Source organism: Diadema antillarum, unplaced genomic scaffold, assembly GCF_040938485.1.
Source record: "Diadema antillarum isolate AM-2024a unplaced genomic scaffold, OU_Dant_1.0 scf00000127, whole genome shotgun sequence".
Classification (NCBI taxonomy): Eukaryota; Metazoa; Echinodermata; class Echinoidea; order Diadematoida; family Diadematidae; genus Diadema; species Diadema antillarum.
This window is the reverse complement of record NW_027271016.1, coordinates 1539802-1560624: the sequence shown is the minus strand read 5'-3', so window position 1 is coordinate 1560624 and position 20823 is coordinate 1539802. Positions and strand designations below refer to the sequence as shown.

Below are 20823 nucleotides of genomic sequence, written 5' to 3'. Positions count from 1 at the left end.
ACGACAGCCTAAAAAGAAGAAGAATAAAACGTAAAAAATGTTTGTTGCTTGTACATAGCTACCCCCCCCCCGAAACCCCCCCCCCCACACACACACACACAACAACAACAACAACAACAACAACAACAGCAACAAAGTTATACGCTAGTTGGCAGTGCTATATGATAACAATATATTATAGGTTTTCCCGGCCAATTTCGCACTTTTGTCAGTCCAATTCCTAATTGCTGCATTCAATTTAGCAAAATTTAGCGTAGATGACATGTTCGGTAGTTCAATTTTATGATCTCTTCATTCAAATTCATTTTGGAGCATTCAAATTACCTTTAGCGTCATTCTAATTAACACTTTTTCAATTGAAATTCGTAAAACTAGCACCATTTCGTTATTCGTTCATTCAATTTAGAATGATATAGTCACGTGATCACGGACATGCCGCACTCGTTCATTCAAATTCATTTTTGCGCATCCAATTTAACATCTTTTGCAGTCAATTTAGCACGCATGTTTATGCTTTGGTTCTTTCTTCTTCTTTTTTGTCAACACAGTTACTGTTTTGCAAGCGTCATTACATTTCATATTTTCGTACTTATTTGAGAGATTTTGGCAACACTTTTTTTTTTCTTCAATGTGCCTAGTGATTCTTCCAGTCTGAAGATTTAGTGCATCATGTGGCCACAACTTATCTGGCCGTTGAGTGCTTTATTCCGAGTGTGTCGGCCAGTTCTTGGAAATCAAGGTTATGATCATCAAATGTTTCTATAATTCTTTTTCTGTCTTCTTGAGAAATACGTCTGTATCTAACTTGTGCTGTTATGACTGTAAGAAGATGAACTTAATCTGTAGTATTGGTACATGTAGGCCTAAAATGACATATATGAAAGAAAAGGGGCGCTACAGAACAACAAACCCGAGTTATGTATGGTAAAAATTACTTTTACTGCTTAACAGTGAGTGGATGAAACAAAAAGTCTTAATGTTATCACCTTTTCAAAAAAGAAATAACATGACGTTAATTTGAATGAACATGTTAGGAATTTGACTGCCCATACGCGAAATTGAATGACTGAATTACCCCTTTCGGCCAGTGTTGGCGAATTTGAATGACTGAAGAGCACGTGCCAAATTGAATTCTCGTTTTACGAATTCGAATGGCACATGTGCAAATTTCATTGATCGAAATGCTAAATTGAACGACCAACTTGCAATTTTGAATGACAGAATGTGCAGTGACGAGGATTTTCGCTAAATTGAATGAACCTTTTATCAAATGGACTGACAAAAGTGCGAAATTGGCCGGGAAAACCTATATTTTGGTATAAAAAGGTGAGGTGAGCGCTGTGAGTGTTGGTGCAAGTGCAGGAAACACGCGTCACAATGAGCCTTTAAGCTTGACTGTATTTGTTGAATGGTGATAATTATGTTTGATAGACTTATGGAGAGTGACCAAAAACATCCAATCCAAGGAATATTTTGTGTTTAGAATAGTCAAAAATCGAACAATCCCCATACATTTCTATGATATACTTTTTCATGGCGGTTCTTCAAAAGAAAACAAAAGTGACATGCATGATTTAATTTGTTTCTTTGTTTGTTTGTTTGTCAGCGAATCTCGTATATCTTATATTATAGCAATACTGACTTTGCATTTTAAAGGGCGAGTTTCTTCATCTACCGCTAATTCAGAAGTAATGTTTTTCGACAAGATTATTGCCATAAAGAAACAGTCAGGGCGTTGTGAGATGTGAGTGTTACCAATTTTACCCTCGACGTGCTTTATAGATACTACATTTTATTTATAAAGATTCCATAACTCTCTTTTCTTGTGTGTCCGAATGAATAATATGTGAACTGTTGAATTATGATTGCTTCATACTTTTATCACAGTCGACTACACGTGAAGGGTGTAGTGCCTCTTCGGACAAAAAGAAATATGGGTGAGTGCAAGGACACGCAGACAAGACGTCGATCTCTTACCATAGCTACCCAGCAGTGGGTCTGCTCTGTTGTTGTACCAACCGCTGGAATCGTGCGGTTCCAACTTCCGGTCTCCTGTGCACACGTCACCAAAACCTGCCAGAATATGAATACATCACCATCAAGATGAATCTATGACTATTTGGTGGCATATAGGTGGTAACATAATTTAGATAAATCTTAGTTAGAAAGACAACAAGCTTCATTTAGACAAAGTTGGACCATACATATATACATACATACATACATGCAACAATTTCTATAGTGCCATTTTCTATTCCGAATAAATGCTCAAGTCGCTTTACACGGAAGCAAAAAAAAAAAAAGAGAGAGAGAAAAAAGGTGAAGATGCCATAAAAGAAGGAGAAGGAGGAGGAGGAGGAGAAATTTTTAAGTTGGTCCATGATGGCACTTGGAATAATATCATCTTTCACTCAGGCAGTGTACAATACGAGGGACGAGGACGTATCACGTTAAACTTCAGATCATTATCCTAGAACTAAATCAACCGCTTTGGAGTTACATGTAAAGTTTAGTATTTGTATTTGTATTTGTATTTGTATTTGTATTAGTATTTGTATTTTTATTAGTATTTGTATTTGTATTTGTACTTGTATTTGCTTTGCATTTTTATTTGTTTTCATAACACTGCAAACATTTGCATTGGTGGAACTTATTATTAAGAAGCTGCCGTTCGTATGTTGTATGTCAATTACCAATACATAACACATCTTATGTGACCCTGTGGAGCCGGGATTTGTAAAAACGCCGGGATTTGCAAAAAACGTCTTGCCGGGATTTGTAAAAACGCCGGGATTTGTAAAACATCTCGCCGGGAAATGTAAAAATCTCGAAAATTACATCAACGGGATTTGGAAAAATGTTCAGTTTTTGCCGGGAATTGTAAAAAACGCTGCCGGGAAATGTAAAAATCATGTACTTCAAAGGTATAACGTACCGATGGTATGTAGGCCTTTAGAATACAGTGTATATAATCTCGATTTCTAACAAAACTGCTCATGAACCTTATACCGTTAACATTTTCTTGTAAACTCCAAAACGGATTTTCACCACACTTGGCAGATGACATCTTTATCTTAATTTGTTTGAATAAGTCACCTTGCTGGGGGGGGGGGGGGAAGGAGGAGGAGTTGAAGCCTTAGAGTAACTAAACTCTGGAATTTTTATCTTCTTAGTCGAACCGAAAAAGATAGATCTAAGTTAGTGCTATGAAAACATTAATGACTGAAAATTCATGTTTAATCATGGCGGATCCAGGGGCGCCCTGTATGCATGGGGGGGGGGGGGCGGGAGGCGGAGGGAAAGGAAGGGAACTTTCTACATTTTCAGCATCCTCTTGAAAAGTCTCTGACGGATTTTCACCAAATTTGGCGAATAGTATCTTAATGGTGATATGATCTTAACTTCTTAAAAAGACCCCCCCCCCCACGGCGAAGGGGGGGGGGGGGGGGAGCTGAAGCCATAGAGTATAAGGTCTGGAATTTTTATCTTCTTAGTCGAACCACAAAAGATAAAGCTAAGTTAGTGCTGAGAAGACATTAAATACTGAATTTTTCTTGTTTGATTATAGCGGATCCAGGGGGCCCTAATCGGGAGGGGGAATTGATGAGGAGGAAGGGGACTTTCTACACTTTTAACATCCTCTTAAAAATCTATGAGGCATTTTTATGGTAATATAATCTTAATTTGTTAAAATGAGCGCCATCTTTTTTTTTCGGCGGGTGGGGGGGGGGGGGGAGGAGTGGGCGCTGAGGCTTATTCAGAGTAGGGCCTATCTAAGGTCTTGAACTTTTAATCTCCTTAGTCGAACCCAAAAAAGATAGAGCCTATTTAGGGCTATATGAAGACATTAATGACTGAGATTTCATGTTTGATTATGGCGGATCCAAAGGTGCCCTTATGGGGGGGGGGTGAGGGTAGGAGGGCAATTTTCCTGCATAGTCAGCATCTTCTTGAAAAATCTATGACCGATTTTCACAAAACTTGGCAAATACTATCTTTATGCTGATCTCAATTTGTTAAAACGGGCCCTCCCTCCCCCCCCCCCACACCACCGAAGGGGGGAGGGGGGTGGGGGGTTGAAGCCTTAGATGTACCCTGATGAGGGGAGGGGAGTGAGAGGTGTGGTGTCAGACACCACACCACACACAGCAAGCATATCCCAACGCCTTAAAGGGGCCCTGAAATCCACAATTTTGAGCTCTGAGAGGGCTAAGATGTGTTTATTCTTTGATATTCTTTCACCAGTTGTTTGTAGAAAGCACCAATGTGAGAGAGAAACCACTTTTGCCACCCTGATATTGCACATTTTCAAGTTCCTAAGCCCCGCCCCTAAAAAAAGTCAACTTTCGACAAACGCGAATCACGTGACCGCATACGTCATCTCAAGAATGAAGCTTTCTTAGCAGACGTCAGCTGACAACATTTAGCCAATGTTCGAGGCACCCGTACCGCGTATACCCGGCCTTACCCGTGCGCGTACCCCGCTGCTGTCGTGTGTTGATTGCTCGCAAGACGTTGGGTTGTCAAACGTTTGATTGCAAGAAAAATATTGTTTTAGGAGATCTTAGCTGCACCTTGTAAACCATGTCTAGACGATGCATCGTTGCAGAGTGTAGTAACACGGCAAAGGATGGGGTGAGTCTTCACTCCTTTTCCATAAGATCCAAATTTACGGAAAATTTAGACAACAATAGTTAAGCTGACGAAGGCCGACTGGGATGGACCCAGCAGCTCAAGCTTGGTATGCAGCGCCCACTTCCTTCGTCGTAAATGCGAAATCAGCACATAACATTACATAAAATTGGCCATGGGGCCCTGAAGCCCAAATCAGACTAATTTTCATGTCTAGGCCAATTTTATGTAATGTTATGTGCTGATTTCGCATTTACGACTACTTTTTGATGATTCTGACGAATGAAAGTGCTATTTTGAGAGAAGCTACAGCTCTGGGAACGCCCCTTAAAATGCTGTCAAATCACGCGAACGGCGCGCGTACGTCCTGAGACGTCATCTCAAGAATGATGCGAGTTCGAGCAGACGCTATACTCAGCTCTATTTGCACGATGTTGTATACAGATTCTATTAGCTTTTGTCGTTCATCTACAGTGGATAACAGTTAAACACAACTATATTTCTTTGAATAACCCTTTCCCAAACATGAGAGATTTATCGGATAGTAGCGTGAAAGAGCTCTGGGTTGACTTTTCGAGTTCAGATTCTGAATATGCAAATGTTTGTGACAAAATTCCTGCAGTTTTGCCTCGTCCACGGTGCAGATAGCTGTCGCTCGGTTTGATGATGGAGAATACATTGAAAGGCGGCTTGGTAACAGAGATTGGTAAATCAGACTGTTGATTTTCATTTAAATGAAATTCTATTGGTTTTTGTAGCAAAACTGTAGTTCCCTAGCTACCGATTTGCCCATTACCCGTACTTTTGCGGCTTTGGCGTGCATAATATTTACTAGTAACAAGGAGGTTCGAGATATGGAGTAACAACAGTCTCATTCCCTTTGATCCCATGTTTCATGCCGCCACTAAGAAAAAATTGAAGTATGTGCTAAACTGGAGCTGCCTCAGAGATAGGAAGACAATTGATTCATGTGGCATTGCATCATGACTCGTCACTCTCAAAGGAAGATATGTCTTTATGATGGTAATTGCTTTTCGCCGTCCCTTCTTAGAAAACAAACGGCACATTAATAGTACAGGCACGGGGATGTGCGAATAAAAATTGTACAAAAATTGATGAAATGAAAATCAAAATTACTCGTTTTTACATGACTTTACACTAATCTAACATATTAATGAATAAAGAACTATACTCGAAAATTATACCATATTAGTTTCACTTGTCGGAAGTGATCGGAAAGATGATAAAATCAGCTTTGTAGTGAGAGTACAGTTTGAAATATTTTCACGACATACAGCTTAGGTTTACATCTTTGCACATAATCTTGGATGGGATTTACTTTTGTTTCAAAATTATGCTTAATAGTGGGGCAGATATGTAACAAAAATTGGTCGAAATGCTCACATCCGGCGGAAAGTATGAAATTTTGCATATAGGGGTATTTTGGGGCGCTGATTTCAAAAATTGCCGGATCCAAGAGATCTGACCACTGGGTCGGCCGCCATTTTGAATTCCAATATGGCCGCCATGACGAAACGACGAAATCCCTATATCTTTGGTTCCACGTGACCTGTAGCACTGGTATTTGCTACACAGGGGTATTTCGACATTCTCAGTTCAATAATGGATTGATATTTGATGTCTAACAAACCACACGGCCGCCATTTTGAATTCCAAGATGGCCGCCAAGAAGAAACGTTGAAAAGCCCTAGTTTGAGTTCTAAATGACAAACGGAGCTTAAATTTGGTGCACCAAGGTATGTGAACATAAAAAAGTAAATAAAAGACAAATTTGTCATGCCAGACAAGCTGCATGGCCGCCATTTTGAATTCCAATATGGCCGCCCAGACAAAGTGTTGAAAATCCCTATCTTGATCGAGTTGTAAATGAAGAGCCATTGGCATTTAGCACACAAAAGTATGTTAACATGTTGGATTGAATAATGGATAAATTGAAAATGTCCGGCAAGCTGCATGGCCGCCATCTTGAATTTCAATATGGCCGCCCAGACGAAAATCATGAAATCCCCTATCTTGAGTGCCAAATGGCATATAGAGGGAAATTTTGTTGCAGCATTGCTGCACACGTTTCTTATGCATTGTGTAGGCCATATAATCAACAGTTGTGCAGCCATACGTTTCAGTTTCGGCATCAGTTTCAGTTTATTTTATTTTAATTACGGCAATTTGCTTCAGCAAAGCTGTTCTTCTGCAAATCCGAGTATATCTGAGCAACATAAAAATAGCAGAAATAGATACAAACTACATAAATAGTAATAAAGAAAGTGACAAGTGTCAGGTAACAACAAAAACAACGAAACATTTTTAAAAAGTAGAGCAAAAGAAAAAAACGAAAATAGAACAAAAAGCTACAGTAACATAATATTTCGACAATATCAAATAGAGACAGAAAGAGAAAAAAAGAGAGAAAAAATCCTGAGCAGTTGCTTTGACTACAGAAGGGATATGTCAAGAGCTTGTTTGAAGCTGGACAGAGAGAGCCTACATTTCAAATCATAAGTTAACCGATTCCAACACTGGCCTCCTCGAATAGAAAGAGTTCTTTTCCCAACCTTTGTTCTTGCCTTATATCATATAAATTCTTCACAAAGTTTCGAATGCCTTTATGAGGTCAATGGAGATCATTCCAACCATTTCACTCTTATCTAAGTTATGGAGCATTTCTTCTTTGACACAATAAGGAAAGTTGCCATAGTGGAATGGACATGTCTGAAGCCTGATTGATTTGGGTTTGTGATATAATTGCTATTCAAATAATCATATACAACTGGTTAAAGTTCAATTACCTTTGTAATAACAGATTAAATAGATATGGGTTCTTAATTACCCATCTCACTTTGACTGCCACTTTTATACACTGGCATAACTTTTGAGACCTCTCATTGTTCTCGAATGCAATCACAAATGCATGAAAGATTACATATATTCCGAAGTGGTTTTGGAATTATACGCACATCAGGTTTTACCAATGTTATTGGTATAGTGTCCATTCCATATGAGTTTTTCATTGGCATACTTTTAACAGCTGTCACAATATCTTCTTCAGTCACATTTTCAAATGAGAACAAGGAACTCCTTTTCAATCTCATCTTCTACTGCTCATCTCGAAAGCATTGTCCTAAAAGAGAGAAAAAAAAAAACATCCTGAGCAGTTGCTTAGGCTGCAGAAGAGATATTTCAAGAGCTCGTTTGAAACTGGACAGAGAGAGCCTACATTTCAAATCATAAGCTAACCGATTCCAACACTGGCCTCCTCGAATAGAAAGAGTTCTTTTCCCAACTTCTGTTCTTGTCTTACATAATATGAATTCTTCACAAAATTTCGTATGCCTTTATGAGGTCAATGGAGACCATTCCAACCATTTCATCCTTATATAAGTTATGGAGCATTTCTTCTTTGACACAATAAGGAAAGTAGTCATAGTGGAATGGACATGTCTGAAGCCTGATTGATTTGGATTTATGATATAATTTCTATTCAAATAGTCATACAACTGCTTAAAGTTGAGTTTTTCAATTACCTTTGTAATAACAGATTAAATAGATATGGGTTCTTAATTACCCATCTCACTTTGACTGCCACTTTTATACACTGGCATAACTTTTGAGACCTCTCATTGTTCTCGAATGCAATCACAAATGCATGAAAGATTACATATATTCCGAAGTGGTTTTGGAATTATACGCATATCAGGTTTTACCAATGTTATTGGTATAGTGTCCATTCCATATGAGTTTTTCATTGGCATACTTTTAACAGCTGTCACAATATCTTCTTCAGTCACATTTTCAAATGAGAACAAGGAACTCCCTTTCAATCTCATCTTCTACTGCTCATCTCGAAAGCATTGTCCTAAAAGAGAGAAAAAAATCCTGAGCAGTTGCTTAGGCTGCAGAAGAGATATTTCAAGAGCTCGTTTGAAACTGGACAGAGAGAGCCTACATTTCAAATCATAAGCTAACCGATTCCAACACTGGCCTCCTCGAATAGAAAGAGTTCTTTTCCCAACTTCTGTTCTTGTCTTACATAATATGAATTCTTCACAAAATTTCGTATGCCTTTATGAGGTCAATGGAGACCATTCCAACCATTTCATCCTTATATAAGTTATGGAGCATTTCTTCTTTGACACAATAAGGAAAGTAGTCATAGTGGAATGGACATGTCTGAAGCCTGATTGATTTGGATTTATGATATAATTTCTATTCAAATAATCATACAACTGCTTAAAGTTGAGTTTTTCAATTACCTTTGTAATAACAGATTAAATAGATATGGGTTCTTAATTACCCATCTCACTTTGACTGCCACTTTTATACACTGGCATAACTTTTGAGACCTCTCATTGTTCTCGAATGCAAGCACAAATGCATGAAAGATTACATATATTCCGAAGTGGTTTTGGAATTATACGCATATCAGGTTTTACCAATGTTATTGGTATAGTGTCCATTCCATATGAGTTTTTCATTGGCATACTTTTAACAGCTGTCACAATATCTTCTTCAGTCACATTTTCAAATGAGAACAAGGAACTCCCTTTCAATCTCATCTTCTACTGCTCATCTCGAAAGCATTGTCCTAAAAGAGAGAAAAAAAAACATCCTGAGCAGTTGCTTAGGCTGCAGAAGAGATATTTCAAGAGCTCGTTTGAAACTGGACAGAGAGAGCCTACATTTCAAATCATAAGCTAACCGATTCCAACACTGGCCTCCTCGAATAGAAAGAGTTCTTTTCCCAACTTCTGTTCTTGTCTTACATAATATGAATTCTTCACAAAATTTCGTATGCCTTTATGAGGTCAATGGAGACCATTCCAACCATTTCATCCTTATATAAGTTATGGAGCATTTCTTCTTTGACACAATAAGGAAAGTAGTCATAGTGGAATGGACATGTCTGAAGCCTGATTGATTTGGATTTATGATATAATTTCTATTCAAATAGTCATACAACTGCTTAAAGTTGAGTTTTTCAATTACCTTTGTAATAACAGATTAAATAGATATGGGTTCTTAATTACCCATCTCACTTTGACTGCCACTTTTATACACTGGCATAACTTTTGAGACCTCTCATTGTTCTCGAATGCAATCACAAATGCATGAAAGATTACATATATTCCGAAGTGGTTTTGGAATTATACGCATATCAGGTTTTACCAATGTTATTGGTATAGTGTCCATTCCATATGAGTTTTTCATTGGCATACTTTTAACAGCTGTCACAATATCTTCTTCAGTCACATTTTCAAATGAGAACAAGGAACTCCCTTTCAATCTCATCTTCTACTGCTCATCTCGAAAGCATTGTCCTAAAAGAGAGAAAAAAAATCCTGAGCAGTTGCTTAGGCTGCAGAAGAGATATTTCAAGAGCTCGTTTGAAACTGGACAGAGAGAGCCTACATTTCAAATCATAAGCTAACAATCCTGAGCAGTTGCTTAGGCTGCAGAAGAGATATTTCAAGAGCTCGTTTGAAACTGGACAGAGAGAGCCTACATTTCAAATCATAAGCTAACCGATTCCAACTCTGGCCTCCTTGAATAGAAAGAGTTCTTTTCCCAACTTCTGTTCTTGTCTTACATAATATGAATTCTTCACAAAATTTCGTATGTCTTTATGAGGTCAGTGGAGACCATTCCAACCATTTCATCCTTATCTAAGTTATGGAGCATTTCTTCTTTGACACAATAAGGAAAGTAGTCATAGTGGAATGGACATGTCTGAAGCCTGATTGATTTGGGTTTATGATATAATTTCTATTCAAATAATCACACAACTGCTTAAAGTTGAGTTTTTCAATTACCTTTGTAATAACAGATTAAATAGATATGGGTTCTTAATTACCCATCTCACTTTGACTGCCACTTTTATACACTGGCATAACTTTTGAGACCTCTCATTGTTCTCGAATGCAACCACAAATGCATGAAAGATTACATATATTCCGAAGTGGTTTTGGAATTATACGCATATCAGGTTTTACCAATGTTATTGGTATAGTGTCCATTCCATATGAGTAAGTTTTCATTGGCATACTTTTAACAGCTGTCACAATATCTTCTTCAGTCACATTTTCAAATGAGAACAAGGAACTCCTTCTCGATCTCATCTTCTACAGCTCATCACGAAAGCATTGTCCTGAGCAGACACATAGTTCTGTGCATGGTAGATTGGCTGCGGAACATCTGCAATTTCCAGCACACCGTTTTTTACACTTGCACTTGACCAGCTCTCGGCACCCTTTTGACGCTTCTGGCATTACTGTCCAGAATGGATGCCAGACATCATCGTCATTTTTCGCCCATCCCCAATCTGCAGGCGAAGGCAGCTCTGGGTTTGCAACTTGGGACTGTCCCCATACGTGACCAGCCTGGAAAACTGCCCTTTTCACATGTTGACGAAGAGCCTCCCTTGTAGGTGGAATATTCTCCAGTTTTCGGCTTCCCTGAGTAAACAGTTGTTTGCGAGCCTCGTTCACTTTCTTAAGAGGGGAGGTTCTACTGTACAGGACAACGAACAACCTCTCTATGTTGTCCATGTCATTGTTTGTCACTTCTGCTGGTGCATTTGAGAGACGACTGAAGACCTCCGTCAAGTTTGGCACGGAATTCCATGTGTCCCACACTTTCTTTTTGCCAATGCCAGAGAGAGCAGAAACAGTATCGCATCCGGAAACAGCGTGCAGGAAGAGAAGCCCCCATGAGCGTTCAGGACTAATGTGAGTCGAAATAGTGTGAGCAGCAATGTGCCTAAAGTTCTTACCATGACCAAATGCCAACCACATTGCACAACCTTCCATTTTGCTCGCCATTGCGATAGCCAACACAACCACATCCGTGTCAGTTGCTTGAATGGTGATACTTCGGTAGCCCTTCAGATATGCATGCCAAGCATGGAGCAGCATTCTCGAATCAGCTTCTTCGTGTGTACATGGTTGAATTTGACAAACATCAGAAGTGGGCTTTGATTTAACCTCGTCTTCATGTGTTGTAAGTAGTGTCTTTCCGTCTGGAACCATCATCATTTGCAGAGCAGCTGCAAGGAAACTGAACAATGACTTTTTGTTCGAATCTAGAAGAAGGAAGCTGCCCCAGTTTTGTGGCACGGATGTCTGTTCAGTTAGATGGAGAGGTGTGCCAGTTCTACGACGAAGCCTGGTACCACCTTTGAGACTGTCCGTTCTATAGGTGTCCCACACCACGTCGACACGCTTCACTGTTTTCTCGTTTAATTTTCGAGCAATGTATGGAAGGAACTGCTTCCTTGCGTAGTCACCAAATGTATTCACCACACTGTTGACCTTCTTGGGATCTAACTGATGTACTAAGGCAGCCCCATCGACAATGAAAACTTCTGTCTTGGGTGTATCATGAGGTCGTGGTGCTAAGGCTTCCAGACATGGTACAAGATCAGCTTTTCTGGTTGCCGGGCGCATTGTGCTGATATTTTCAGCCAGTGCCGGGGGCCAACCATGACACTCGTGTTCAAAGAAAGCGTCAAGATCACCATCCCTAGCTTGGCATGAAATGTACATGCGAGAGAACAGCTCAACATTACTTTTCACGTTTGCGATGTTTGTCTGAGACTTTCTAGGTGATTTCTTTGTCTTTGATTTAAACAGTGCAAGATTGTTCTTTCTGATGTTCTCATAGAAATCGACAGATGGGTCTTGGATTCTCTTCTCAACAAATTCCGCAAATTGTGCTTTGTCAGTTTCCTCAACGGATCGCATTGCGGCAATCACCTCATCAGGCATGATGACCTTGTTGTCAAGCACATACAGGTCCTTACTCTCTTCTTTGAAAGGTTTTCCTAGTTTCTCGAACGAATCGATTGCATTGCTGAGGTCTGATGCAAACGATTTCTGGAAACTAGGCAATTGTTCGTGGTGGCGGACATCAGTTTCCTTCTGAGTCTGAAGCTGGTCCTCAAATTCACTGACTATTCTTGCTATTTCTGAGCCAGCCACCATCCACCGGCGAAGAGCTGCTTCATTTTCGGTGATCCCAATGATTCCACCATCACCTTTCACTATGGAGTTCTGTTGTTCGTGTATCTGATCGTGTGCCAGACAGGAGAACTTGTGTGATGACTTCTGAGTTACGAAATTCCCCTCGACGAATGCATGGTAGACGTCCTCGGCATTGTTGGGAAGTTCCTGAAGGTCCGTTACATGAACTGTTAACCATCTGGCGTAATGGAAGTGATCCATGGCAAACATCCATGGGATAATTGCCGTGAGGGTCTCCACATACAGCAAGTAGTTTGCTTCCCGTTGTGATCTAATGAATGCCAAAAGAAGACACTCCAACTGCAGGACTTTGTTCCAGTAACAAAACTGGGGATACTCTCTAGCCATCTTCTGGCTCCAAAGATCAAATGTTCGCAAATTCTCAGTTGCACATGTCGTTTGGTAGTCATTATATGCTTTTCGCTGCAAAGCGTACAGTGATGCCGCGGTGACTTGGTGTGCCCATTGTGGCCGCGATGTTTGCGAACCTTTCTGAAGACTCTCAGCTCTTCCTTCTGTTGATACACCTGCACTGGTCATTACACTAGTCCAACCACTCCCATCGAGGAAGTCGCCGATCACCTTTAGCAAAGCCATCTCCACATGATGTCCTCCAAGCATCACCACAAATTTGTCTTCACCATACATGCTTGGCCATGTCCACTGGATCTTCTAGCATAGATGGGTTGATCAACTGTCAGAACCGGAACTTGTCTTGGGTTAACTAATTCGGTTGCCTGCTTGATTAGGTTCATGCCATGTTTCACCATTGTTAGTGTGTGAGCACTCTCTCGAAAAAGAGGTAACAACCCAGTAATTGCAGGTGGCCGAGGAGCTTCATCCTGTAGATGTGCCATGTACGCTGACCAGGAGATATTCTCTTCACGCTCATGAGCTTTCATCTCCAGCAGACTTTGTACAAACGAAAGCCACTCTTTTTCTTTGTCCTGTAGTCCAATGGACACACTTGGAGTGGGCGGAGTCTTGGGTTTCCTTGGAATAGGAAGATGAGATGGAAATGCTGCAGGAGGGGCATCACAATAAGATTCAGGCAAGGCGGTTATGGCTTTGGGACGCGTTTTCTTCTCACTCTCAGCAACATTCTCATGATTTCGAATGGTACCTCGATTGTCCTGTGACACATGTTGCGTCAGTGATATCGCGGTTCCATGAAATGAACTTCGTGCTGATACTGATGATGGGTTGTGATCTATGTTGTCTAGGTTTCCTGTTGTGAACAACCCAGTTCGCAATGCAGTCGGACACACCACCCCGTCCTGTCGGTATATCTCGATAACTCTGTTGGCCTCATCTGTGGATACTTGCAGTATGCGTTCGTAGGAAACAGACAAACCACGTTGAAAAAGAACGTCAACGAGATCCCGTTTTCTTGTTTTGCTATGAATGAGGAGACCCAGGTAAAGGGGCAGTGATGTTTCACGCTCCAAGTTGTGACGTAAGCCTCCTGCGGCAGTCTCCGCCCTCCCTCTTTTTACGGTGTTGAACGTTACAAGTTGGGTCAAGGATTGTACAGGGACGCTCAAGCTTCTGTTCATCGCCGTCTGTTTCTGTATACTTGTTCCAGCAAGGATCATTTGCATCAACGCTGTCAATGATGGTGGGGCGTTGTTGTATGATTCCTCAACTAGGGATCCATTGAAATGATATTGCCTTTGCAAAATATCTTTGCGCACAATCTGCGCAGCTCTCATGAGAATGACTGCGTCGTCATCTGAGCGTTGTCTACAAGCATTCAGTAGAGCCTCACCAATATCCTCTTTGAATGTCAGCACCACTTCAAGATTGCTTTTATGTGCCTCAAGTTGTGGCAGCTGTCTGAGAAGCTTGTTCATAAGGTGAGTTGAATTGATCTTCTTTGAAATATTGCCTCCTAGTTGTATCAGACGTTCGTTGTAAAGCTTGGTAAGATCGGATAACTTGATCAGAGTGTAACTATCATCCTTACACTTCATTTCTTCCAAGTTGGATATCAGTTCGGCCAATGCTACTGATTCTGGTTGCATGGTTTCACTTGAACTGGCTCCCTCTTTTTTTCTTACAAACGATCTGTATCTGGTGTGGAGAGCAGTCAGGCACTTCTTGTGATATACATCAGCACCTGATGCCGTCATATCACGTACTGACAATTTAGCCAGGAGTTTTGCATCTCTCAGTTCTGTCGCCATCATTCGAACATTGGAATCTAGATTGAATGTTGCTGCATTGCAAACTGTTTGGTCATAACTGATAATTCTATCACAAAAGAAACATGTGCTAGCGTTACTCTGTTCAATGGATGGAGATGCGAAACTTGTTCTAAGTCTTTTCTTGACAGGCGAGTAAGTTTCATCAAGTTTGAGGTGTGCACTTCGCTTCTTTGCCCTTGATTTCGCCCTGCCCACACGTGAACTGCTACACCGCACATAACAGGTTTTGTGCCATTTAGTAGAGCGGTTAAGCCCTCAAAATCATGAGAATTGTGCAAAATTTGACTAAAGCATGAAACTTTCACCAGTGTTAGTACATACCATGAGATTCATCTTAAGATTGGGAGGTAAGTCTGATTTGACCTCTGATGACCTCAGAGGTCAATGAACTTCAAATATCAGAATATTTATGTTTGAAGGCATTTGTGAAAGATAGGCCTAGACGTTGGTTACGCTGCACTAAATATTCATTTGTACTACAATTCTTCTGATTCCACAGGGCATTGACAGGTTTCTACCTTTGACCTCTGATGACCTTTAGAGGTCAATGACCTCAAAATACCATTATAGTGATCTGTGATGTTATTAGGTAATGATAAACATGATTAAGATGTGCAAAACAAGCTATCTGTTTTACAATGAAACTGTCTTCATATTCCAAAGAGCAAAGACAGGTTTCTACCTCTGACCTCTGGAGACCTTTAGAGGTCAATGACCTCAAAATATCATAATATTGATCTGTGGTGGCATTAATTAATGACAAACATGGTTAAGATGTACAAAACAAGCATATCTGTTTTACAAAAGAATTGTCTTCATATTCCGAAGAGCACAGACAGGGCTCTACCTTTGACCTCTGGTGATCTTTAAAGAATGTACAAAACAAACACAATTGTAGCCCAGATGGCTACTAGCACATGTTTATAATAAAGGATAAAATAGAATAGAATAGAATAGAATAGAATAGGATAGAGAGTAAAAGAAAACAGATCACTGCAGTCGTTTTCCTAGACACCCTGTGACACCAATATGCTAAGTATTCTCCTCTTCTAGGAGTTTTTAAAACCGTTTACTAGTATCTTCCTTCCAGCTGTTCCCTTTTTTTCAAACCCCCCTCTTCCAAGAAAATTCTATGGTGAAAGGAATTTATGAGTTTGACATTGGCTACTTTCCCCGCTAGTGGTCAGCACTCTCCATCCCCAAAGCCCCGCGCCAAATTACGGGACATAACGTGATGACGTGTTTTTGCCCTCTGATCCCCAAACATAAATGACCCTCTGAGCTGGAAGGTGGCCCTCCTACCAGAATGTATTCCTCTATTCTAGCATTTATTGTTTAGTGAAGTGGGTCAAACAGGAACTCCAAAGACAAATTCAGGGACAACGACCCAGAACAACGATGACGTTGGTTGTTATAAGGACACACTATCCATTTGGTTTGTCATTTTGATATACAAGAAACAATAAAGTCTTTACCAGTGGTTACAGAGAAGAAGTGAATGAAGAAACTAACAGACAGTGGCGAATTAATCAGAAATTGAGATGAATCATTACAAATTGAATTCTCACAGAAACGAATAGGAGGAGCAAATTGAACATTTTGACCAATAAGAAATTAATTTCTAGTGAACACCACGCCCCAATATAAGATTGAGCCAATGACATGCTTTAGAGAAAGGAAGTTTGTTAGTAAAATTAGTTATAAAAAAACCATGTCTGAGCCGAGAAATCAGTTATAGTGGCAAGCACAATGGGAGTGGCTTCACACTATATAGTGAAGCAAAGGCTGCAGAGCATTTTGGAACTTTGAGGAACTTTGAGAATAGTTGGAGACCACAGAGATAAAGACAGGAGTTCCCCTTCCTTGGTACATCATGCCCTCTCCAAGTCAATCAACTAATCTTTATCGACGCTGTGAATGTGATGAGGATCTGACTGTCGTAACTGAATCCGCGAGCAGCAGCACATGAGGAGAAACTGTGCGTCACGATAAGACAAAACTTTGGTTTACGCCAATTTGGAGTGCAATTACAAACTCCAAATAGTCAACTGGTGTCATCGGAGATGTTGAAGCGCCCTGTCAGACTGATACAAAGTGGACAGTGATGGTGACGAAGAGTCTAATGAGAGCGCGACAGCATACCACTCAACGGACGGCCCAGCCACACTGACGAGATCGACAATGACATGCAGACGAGGACCTCATTCGTCGACCGTACCGATGTCGAGATAAGTGACCACACCTACTAGCATCATTTCTCCCTACTAAATCCCTCCATTTCCCATAGAATAAGACGGTATATGAAATGGTCTCAAAAGCCGTAAAGACGTTCCTAAGTGATGAGTGGAATGCTGAACTAAGTTGAGAGGAAAGAAACTTGTTTGTGAAGAATTTTTTTTTTTGTTTCAGACCTACAGGAAGGCAGGTCGTTGGAATAAATATGCCGTTAGTAGCATTGGTGTTATCCATGTAAATTTTATCATTCTAACGCATTTTGCATTTGGTGTTGTGGAACAATATTTAGTTTCTTCTACTTTTGGAATTTTGGTGATGATTGGTGTCTATGTGAGTATTTAACCCCCGACCAGTACAGAGAGAAGGTGACAGACCAATCCAATATCTATCCGCCTCTGTACAATAATTGGTCGCCGGCTTGGAGAAAGTAGTAAGGAGTTTTAGGGAACTTACACAATAATGACGTTGTCTTCATATATTCCAAAGAGCACATGCAGTTCCACCTTTGACCTCTGATGACCTCGACAGTTAAATGACCTCAAATTATCAGAATATTGATGTTTGACATCATGATTAATGGTAAACATGATGATGTTCTATAGAGAGCATTGGATGGTCCTATTTATTAATCTGGTCTGGTGCATACTGAAAACGGAAAAAGCATAATTAAAAAATCGACCATTGACCCTTGCCAAAAACGCTGCCCCGGAGCCCTACCCCACCCCCACACTTAAAACACACACACACACACACACACACACACACACACACACACAATTCCGCCGCCCCACTTAAGGTGTACTCTTTAGGAGAATTGAACATGAAATTGTAAAGTGCACATCACCATGTCCCCGGTGAAGAAATATTAATTGCACTGTATAATGCTCTCGCAGATCTGTCAAACCTGTACCGCCTCACCCTGGCAAAAGGCAGCAAGTGACAAATGCGATTTATTTCTTATAAATGAACAAAATAATATTGCGCTGGCGATTCCAATGACATATCTCACAGGATTGATTTCTAAGCCATATTTTTTTTCCAGGAAAATATCACTAAATCGGATTTGAGCAATTTGTGGAACCCCCCCCCCCCCCACTAAAGTAGGACAGTATGTGTATTATATGTATACATATATATATATATATATATATATATATATATATAGATAAGAGAGTAATCATTTAAGAGGAATTACTTTAATTTACGTTTGAAGACATTTCAAGAGATGTAGTCTGATTTGTTAAGGGGCAAATCATTCTAATGTTTGCAGTCTTGTAAACATACTTGTATCTTTAGCGAAAACTGTTCGAGTACGTGGACGGTGATAAGTAGGCCCCTATGAATCACTCCGTAGAGTAAATTATATATGAACCAAATGGTTTCTTTTGAACATGTGTTGTGTTGAAAAGTTCTTGGTAATTCTTTTCCAGGAAAATGTGTAAATTACATGAAAATTCCGATTTAAAAGCATGTGATGGGAAATGTAAACAGTATGTGCGAATGCTTCTATGTTTCCTGCTAAACTTATTTGTTAGTGGGGAAAAGAAAACAAAAGAAAAGTCTCGCTTCATGAGAGATGTTCAGATCCCCCTCTACACCACAACGCCTACGAATGTCTAGGCTGAAGGTGGGTTTGATTGTCTTATAGGGCCTATAGAGCACCAACAATAAGTGCAGATTAATTGGCACGCTATCTTTTGAATAGAAACAATACTTTGTTTCACACAAGATGATAGCAGAAAGACAACTGATAATCATCCGCTCATGTGAAATCAGGCAGAACTTTTTTCAAAACATTTCAAGAGGCATCTTGGTGAGTTACAGTCTGTTACACATGCCAATATAATGTGAAAAACAAATTGAAGGCCACGTGCAATACAGCCTCGCATTTTCCGACATCACAAAAACTTTGATCAACACGTTCCATATGTACCCGTGATGGAGAGGGAAAATAATAAACAACAGCATCGCAAGATTGGTGCATTTCTGCCAAGACAACAGACAGGAACTGATTCCACGTAAAATACATAAACATGTATTTTGATTTTCCATGCATTTTTCCCATATCATTACACACAATCATTATACACACATACTTGATATGGTGTTCAGCTCACTGTGTGCAGACTGAGCACGACCCGATAATTCAGAACCTCTACCTGAGAAAGGATTGTAGCCTATCCCGCGAATCAAAAAGAAGCTTTCTTATATCATCTCGTGCATCCTGTACTCTATGTGCAATGCACTCATCATAGAGACAAGGTTGCCTTCACCCAAACTGTTTAGATATTGCCACTGCAAGACTCTGATGACTGATCGCATTCAGTGGCTGTGCACCTATAAGAACGCTGGGCTGACCTCAGGATGTCTATCCAGTTAAGTCGTGGAGGAGATCCTGTGTGCCGATCGCGTGCTTCACTGAAGACGCAGATGCTGCCCTGTCTTGAAAGAGATCAAGGGTATAGATCTAGACCAATTTCAGCAGGTTACACTGAATCATCACTTGCTGGCAGAGAGTCTTAACCGGATCATGCAGGTGATATTACCCGCTGTCAGCGTACCCTGATTCACACATTGGATGCAAACCGGATGGCGGCATATTGGAAACAACCAATATTTGGGCATGGGGGCACAACTCTTGGCCAGGCCCAAGTGTTAAGGAGTATCGAGCATAAAGAAGACAATTAGAGTAAATACTAGTTCCACTCCTATTTTGAATTGAGGGTACCTAAAGAGGTCATTAAAAAAAGGCCCAAAATTGCCTGACGTAATGACCCAAACTCAATTGGATGACAATAGCAAGTTGCAAGACACAGGGTTGCTTCATGTGGAATGCATGTTATGCCTCACAGTATGTCGCTTTCCAAATGGTCCATGACGTCACTTATATGCTCCAGGACCATGAGTTATTCATCGGAACCATGAAGCCCACGAGCTTGACACTGACCGACACAGGCCCGCCAGCTCGAAACTAGGTAGCATTGCCCATGAGCTTGACACTTATAGCAGGGCTCCACACTAACTTTTATTTTTGGTGGCCCAAAGGCAAACATCCGACATTTTTTGGTGGCCCGATCAGGCCACCAAAATCTTCATTTCTGAAATTTTGGTGGCCCGATGTGCGTTTTTAGTGGCCCCGGGCCACCGGGTCACCGTTAGTGTCGAGCCCTGCTTATAGTATAGGCAAACCAGGCCCATAAGGGTCCGACACATGGGGGGAGGGGGAGGTCCACAAGACCTACACTGAATAGATAAAGCTTTCTGATGTAATACATATATTAATCTCGTGGGCCTTGTTTTCGTCGAGTGTCGAGTTCGCGGACCGCTCAGCTTTTGGGCCTATTATATTTGATGTCGAGCTCATTGACCTTGTTCGTCTAGTGTTTAGGTCACGGGATGTATGACTCGTGGGCTGCGTAACTCATGTGCTGTACGACTCGGGTTGTTTGGCTTGTGACGTACACCTGATGAGGTGGGCCTGTTGTTTTCTAGTTAGCATCTGTCATCCTTTCATCCAGTTCAAGGGACTTAGTTTGCCATATGCCTTTTTACAAACCATTAAGCATCAACCCAAAATATGGTACTCCTCTCCCCACCTTCCATGTTTAAGCGTACAAATTTTGTCCAGTGCAAATTGGATAATGTTGCACATAATTTCATGCAAGCTAGTCTGCATAACTAACCCTAACATAAATATTATATTTGAGGTCACT

General features: G+C 40.6%; 1 pseudogene; it reads right to left on the bottom strand.

The window, feature by feature from the left end:
* Nucleotides 1-3067, bottom strand: part of LOC139720373 (dual oxidase 2-like) — a 48981-nt pseudogene extending 45914 nt beyond the window's left edge.
* Nucleotides 3068-20823: the final 17756 nt, after the last annotated feature.